Here is a 7,866-nt window from a genome sequence, read left to right as displayed (position 1 = left end):
CTTCTTAAACCACTCGAAAACTTGCGTGCGAGATAGACACTGATCACCATATACTTCTGTCAACAAATTGTAAGTTTCAGTGGCAGATTTTCCAAGTTTTGTGAGGAATTTGATGTTAGCACGTTGTTCTGCATTAGCACTCAGCATTATTCCGACGGAGCTCAGAAACACGATCCGCTTCTAACAATGGTCGCGGCCAGACTAACCGATGCACGTGAATGAAACTTTGTGTGACGGTAGAGGGAAGTCCAAGGGTCAATGCCCTACCCTCCTCTTCGTCAATGACGTGGCCGGAAATGAGTCATAAAAGTAATCCGGGTTCTTTATTGCCACACCTTGTAATACTTCAGAGGTACTTTTTAAGGATTGCTGAAAGCTGGATAATAAAACAAGAAACAAGAAATTCTGGGAAGAACTAATCACCTACTTTCCTTCGGTAATTACTTTACTTGTGTATACATATGCAATTCAATAAAACAATACTGTAAAGTCGATTTTATAGAGCGTGAATTGCGCATGTATTGAAGCAGCTGAAAGGGTGCAATAATTTTCATTTCTCTAAAACATACATTAGCACACTGTGTCGAATAATAGTTGAGAAAACTGACATTTTCCCGATTTAAATTCATTGGACAATATATCAAGCAAAATAGGTGGGAGGCATTGGCACGTGGTGGGTAATGGTACCCAAGTTAATTTTGAAGTTCCAGGCAGTTATTAACAACTCTACATCACACTATAATGTAGCAGAAGGCCCCAAAAATTAGTGTTGCCAGTCAGACTTTAAGGTACTGTGAATCGTTTATGCCTATTTTCTGTTCCTGTGAAGAAGACCTGAAATAAGAGCTTAGCTAAGTCAGAAAGTATTAATTATCATAGAAGCAAATAGTATGTAGATATAGTGTACTTTCTTGTCTACTATTTCTTTCTTAATTTGTTGGTTTTCAGTTTTTGCATACACATGTAGAGGTCAAATTAAGATAATGGCACCAAGACAGCAGATACTGCAGTCAATTTCAAATGCAATTTTTGTGCATCAAGTGCAACACCTTTGGTGAACATCTTTGACATTAAATTAAAGGCAGGCCTAAATGGCAGCACTATTCATTTATTACTTTATATATTCTAGTGGCCTCTTCGGGTGTGTTTTTTTCTTGTAACATATTCCTTTCTCAGTAAATTTAAGCTGTAGTTACATGTATTGGTATCAGTTCTTTCAAAATGATGGTTTTTATGTTCTTATGCTGTGTACTTTTGAAGTCTAGCCTGTTTCAGCCAAAATATATTTGTGTTCCGTTACTCCACATAGGTGGGCAATGGTATGTTTTTTTTTTTTAATACTAATAATGATTTTTCTCTTGGATATGTTGATTTGTTGCTTATACATGATAACACAGTGAATTTATTTCATGGGCAAATGTTGTAAAATTGGAAAACCCAAATGAATAACATTCTATAGCAGTTCAAAGTTAGGTTCATGTGGTTCCACCTCTCTCTCCCCTGTATGTTGAATTATAAGAATTAACATAGTGTTGAACGCTGGTGTATTCTTTCGGGTGTTACACTAAGTGTTCATTGATCCTTTACTCTTCTCACATTCTTTTGGGTGTTAACAGTAAAAGTTCTCTCTTCGATAGATGTTCAAAATGCAGTATTGTCTCTGAGAGGGAGGAGAAGGGGGTCTGCTGTTGTGTTCAGTCAAGCGCTTCCACTGAACAGCTGAACCTTCCTCTCAAAGGAGAGACCCCATTTCTAAAACATGAAAATGTCTAGGAGAGAACAAAAATCTTTTAGGTATTACACTTAGTGTTCTCTCCTTGGTCCAATCCAGTGTATTGAGTAGATGTTCAATACAGGAAATATTCAGTCTCCATCCAAGAGAGGAGGTCTGCCGATCTGCAATCATAGCTTCTACACAGAAAGGCTGATTCCTCGTCTTTTTGGAGAGGAGACTTTGTTGCATAGCAACGATAGGGGGGACATAAGGAGGAGATTGTTTGAGTCTACTTTAGGAAATTAGGCTAAAATCCAGAATTAATCACTAAAATGAAACAAGATGAATAGGAAACAGCATTTGGATGGAATTTCTGAAATACAGGATGTTCCTAAAAGAATGGTGGGGTTTTAGATACGTGTATATTTCGTATTTACAATCATAACGTGTCAATCAGAAGCTTAACTGTCCAAATTTTATGTACATCCATCAAAGTGCCTCTATGTGCGCACCTTTCGTTACCCGGCACACATCAATGTGATAGTCGAATTCCTGCCACACCCGCTGCAGCATTTCAGGTGTGATGTTCTCCATAGCATGATTGATTCTGTTTCGGAGATCCTGGAGTGATTGGGGCAATGGGGGTACATAAACCATGTCCTTCACATACCCCCACAAGAAGAAATCACATGGAGTTACGTCCGGGGATTGCGGTGGCCACCGGAGAAGAGGGGCATCTTCACCTGCAGCACATCCAATCCATCGTTGCGGAAGGATCAGATTAAGCAAACCTCTCACAATGCTATGGAAATGTGGGGGAGCATCGTCCTGCTGGATGTAGTCATTGGAATCATTGGCCAGTTGTGGAAACAACCAATTTTCCAGCATTTCTTCATAGGTGTTACCAGTCACTGTTGCTTCAGCGAAGAAAAAAGGCCCGTACACTTTTTGTTGAGAGACAGCATAGAAGACGTTAATTTTCAGAGAATCACGCTTGTGCTCAATCTGTGCATGTGGATTTTGTGTCCCCCAGATACGTACGTTGTGTCAGTTAACTATCCCACTCAGATGAAAAGTGGCTTCATCACTGAAAATGAGACGTTCCAGGAAACCATCGTCTTCCATCTTCTCTTGAATGTCCTCAGCGAAATGAGTTCTGGCTACCTTGTCTTGTGCTTTCAGAGCTTGCAACAGTTGCAACTTGTACGGTTTCATTATTATCCACTTATGCAGCACCCTCCACAATGTCATTGTTGGCATTTGCAATTCTCTGCTTCCTCTACGTAATGATTTTCTTGGGCTTCTCTGATACGTCTCCCTCACTCTTTCCACGTCTGCATGTGGCACACATGGCCGCCCAGAACTCTTGCCTTTACAGAGACATCCACTGTCCACAAACTGCCGGTACCATCTGCGAATGTTGTTTTCATGTGGCGCCTCCGTCTGAAAACGTACATGAAATTTATGGCGCACTGTAACAATGGATTTAGACACCTCAAATCTCAGCACGCAATAGGCCTTCTCCTGCTGGGTCGCCATGTTACATTTCATGCCTCCTAACGGTCAGAAATGGAACTAGGAAAGAGTGCGATATACAAAATGAAAATTTGAGAGCCGCGCTATGAGTCCGTATACGTTTTGCTTTTCATCACCAAAAACTGACGGAGATATACGGCAATGAAACCCCACCATTCTTTTAGGAACACCTGGTACAGAACCAGCTCGTCTTAAATGTGTTGTCAATTTGTAAAGGAAAAACTTGCCTCTTTAATACGACTTTTAAGCCATCAAAAGTCCAGAGACAATTTATAATACCCTACCATAAAGAAAGTGTCATATAATAGTGAAAGATGGGTGATAGAATCGAAAGAAAAAACTGAATTAGAACGAAGTGAAGTTTCTGAGATGAACAGGGACATACATTTGAATGGACAATGAAATAAACGAAGATACACAAAAAAGAACCAAAATAGAACTCATTGAAGAAAGTTTTGAAAAATGAAACCATGCTCGCAGCCAAAAAAGAAGGACACATCACAAGACACAATATACCCAAATTTTATATGTGAAGTGACATGTGAGATTGAGTGCACTACAAGATGGCCAATATACATATCATGGACACCCGAGTTTACGAATTGATAAAATGTGCAGATGAAACATCATACCATCCACATGGAAGAAGATACCAAGAAAGTAGATTAATAAGTCTGAAGGTGATAAAAAAGTGGCATTGGTTGACTGCTAGATGATGATACGAGTAGTATAAATTAATTTAGATATTTAAGCTGTACTGGGAGATCAACTTCATACAAAATGTTATCCAATATTCTTCTCTCAAGATTAAGTCCATATATAGATAACATTATTGGTGATCATCAGTGTGAGTTATGACATAACAGATCAACTACTGATCAGATATTTTGCATTCATCAGATACTAGAGAAAAAATGGGAGTATAATGAGATAGTACATCAGCTATTCATAGACTTCAAGAATGTCCAGGATTCAGTTAGCGGGGAAGTATTGTGCAATATTCTCATAGAGTTTGGGGCACCCTTGAAATTAGGCTGATTAAAATGTTTTCAAACGAAACATAGTAAAGTCAATATAGGTAAACGTTTGTCTGCTAATTTTCCTATCCAGAATGGCCTAAAACAAGACGCTTTATTGCTACTGGTTTTCAGCTTTGCTTTAGAATATGCCATTAGGAAGGTCCAGGAAAACAGGTGGGGCTGAAATTAAATGGGTCATATCAGCTGCTGGTCTGTGCTGATATTAATCACCTTGGCGATAAAATTAATATAGTAAACGAAAAAAACAAACTTTAATTGACACTACTAAGGAGGTTGGTATAGGTGTAAATGCAGAGAAAATTAAATGTATGTTCCTGCCTTGTCACCAGAGTGCAGGACAAAATCATGACATAAAGGTAGCTATCAGATCCTCTGAAAATGTGGCACATTTCAAATATGTGGGAACTGTAACAAATCAAAATTTGATTTAGGAGGAAATTAAAGAGGAGATTGAATTTGGATAATGCTTGGTACCATTTAGTCTAGAAGCTGTCTTATCATCTGTCTAAAAATTGGCATATAGGCCGAAAGAGCCTACAGAGGGGAGGAGTGTGTATTTTTGTTAAGACATCTACATTTCAGTAAAATTGATATTTCTCATCACTGTAAGGAGCAAGACTTTGAAATCTGTGCAATACAGCTAGTAACTAAAACATCTCACCTAATTATATTAAGCCTGTACAGAGCCCCTTCAGTAGAGGTTAATGAATTTTTAAGGAGACTAGATGCAACTTATATCTGTACAATCCAAAGTCTAATCTGTGGAGACATAAACATAAACTATTTAAATGAAAGCAGTCAGAAAAACAAGTAAACTCTTTAATAAGGACATACAATATGTCACACACAGTGAATTTCACAACGAGTTCAAAATTCCTCAAGCATAGCCATTGATAATCTTTACAGATATCTTTATAGATAATGCAAGGTTAAGCTCTCCTTGTACATCTGTAGTCAATGGCCTCTCTGACCATGATGCTCAATTTCTTACAGTAAATAATAATATTGCAGAAGTAAATTCAACACCCTTGAAACAGAGAACCAGAAAAATAAATAGTGAAACCATTTCTCAATTTCAACATCTATTAGAAAATGAAACGTGGGAACCTGTTTTAAAAAATAAGGATACAAATTATAAGTTTAACTCTTTTTTATATATTTTTCTAAATATTTTTGAAGCCAGTTTTCCTATGCAGAATAAAAGTTTAAGTAGAATTAAAAACCACTGGATTACACAAGGAATAAAAGTATCTTGTAAACATAAAAGGCGTCTGTATGTAGACAGCAGGAGCAGTAATAATCCCTACATGAGAGCTTACTACATAAGGTATTGCAAAATCCTGAGTAGAATTATAAAAGAGGCTAAAAGGCAGCATTACTGTAGGCTTATAGCAACATTGAATAATCAAATAAAAACAACCTGGAATATAATAAAACATGAAACAGGAAAATCTCATCTGAAGAACAGATACAATCTCTCCTTATAAATGATGAAAAAGTTGACCCTGGAGAAATTGCAGATGTCTTCAGTACTTTTCTTCTAACAATTACAGAAAATCTAAAATTGCATCAGGAAGTGAGAGATAATGTCATTTCATTTTTAACAGAGGCATTTCCTAGAAAATTCCCTGGTATAAAAAGTATAATATATTCCCTCAAAACTAAAAACTCTTCAGCTTATGATGGAATAACAAGTAAAACTTTAAAAGTTTGTGCATCTCTAATCAGTAGGCCATTAACTGACATCTGTAATCACTCACTATCCACAAGAATCTTTCTTGATCATCTTAAGATTTCAATAGTAAGACCACTATATAAAAAAAGGTCAAACTACTACTTTCTCTAAAAGTACTTGAAAAAGTTATATACAATAGGTTAAGCCATTATTTTCAGAGTAACAATATACTAGTCCCAGAACAGTTTGGCTTTAGGAAAGGAATTTCCATTGAAAATGCAGCCTTTAAGTTAACAGACAGTTGTTGAAATCTGTTAATCAAAAAATGCATGTTGGTGGAATATTCTGTGAATTGAATTGAATTGAATTTATTTACATTCTATAAATCCTAAGCAGGTTAGTACCTTTGGATACAGAACAAGTCAAAAGGTTACATACATATAAGTACAGGCAATTTTAGCTTAAAAATTAATATAACTTAATTTTACATCATTCTCTATTTACATTGAAGTATTCATCTAAAGAGTAGAAGGAATGAGCATGTAGATAATTCTTTAACTCTGATTTAAACTTTTTAGTATCATTGCCCAAGTTTTTAATACTTTGTGGCAGATTGTTGAACACTTTTATGCCAGTAAAGTAGACTCCTTTTTGATATACTGATAAAGTTGATGAGGGTAGGTGGAAGTTATATTTTTGTCTAGTATTCATGTTATAGACATCAGAATTTAATTTGAATTTATCTTTGTTGTAAACAACAAATAAGAGAAGCGATAATATGTATTGCGATTGAAGAGGTAGAATTTTTAATTTCTTAAATAATTCTCTACATGAATCTCTACTTCTACATCCTGTAATGATTCTAATTATATTCTTTTGTATTTTAAAAATTATTACACTATGTGAAGAGTTCCCCCAAAATATTAATCCATAGTTCATAATAGAATGAAAGTAGGCATGGTAAACCATCTTCAATGTTTCCTGTGACATAAAAGGCTTAATTGATCTCATCGCATAGCAAGCTGCATTTAATTTAGGTATAATTTGTTCAATATGTATTTTCCAAGACAGTGTACTGTCTACATGTATTCCAAGGAATTTTGTATCAAGTACTTTACAGATTAATTTGTTGGCATAACTGATGTCCAGATCAATTTGGTGGTTGTTTTTAGTTGTGAATGATATGTAATGGGTTTTATCAAAATTTAATGAGAGTAAATTGGCTTCGAACCATCTGTTTAAGGCTTCAAATACAATATTTATGTCATTTTTAAAGTTTTCAAATTTAGAGTTCTTAAATATTATACTAGTGTCATCTGCATATAGAATTGGTTTAGATTTATTGTTGATGGTTTTAGATAGATCATTTATGTAGAGAAGAAAAAGTAAGGGACCTAAAATTGATCCTTGTGGAACACCGTGCTTTATAATTCCCCAGTTTGAAAATGCATTATGACTGGAGTTTTTATTATTTATTTCAACTCTTTGATACCTGTTTTTGAGGTATGATTTGATCCATTCATTAGCTTTGCCAGTTATTCCATAGAAATTTAATTTCGATAGTAAGATATCATGATTAACACAATCGAAAGCTTTTGCTAGATCACAGAAAATCCCTCCCACAATTAATCTGTCATTGAGAGCACTTAAAATATCGTTAGTTAGTTCATAGGTTGCTTTTTCTGTTGTTAGGTCTTTCCTAAATCCAAATTGCTCTTTGACTAATATGTTGTTAGAATTTAAGTGTTCAAGTAGTCTATTATACATAACTTTTTCAAAGACTTTTGAGAATGAAGTCAATATGGATATTGGTCTGTAATTAGAGATGCATTTTCTCTCTCCTTTTTTAAAAAGTGGTTTCATTATAGCGTATTTTAAGCGTTGAGGAAAAGTACCTGATG

This window comes from Cryptotermes secundus, unplaced genomic scaffold, assembly GCF_002891405.2.
Source record: "Cryptotermes secundus unplaced genomic scaffold, Csec_1.0 scaffold24, whole genome shotgun sequence".
Taxonomy (NCBI): Eukaryota; Metazoa; Arthropoda; class Insecta; order Blattodea; family Kalotermitidae; genus Cryptotermes; species Cryptotermes secundus.
Note: the sequence above shows the minus strand (reverse complement) of the source record.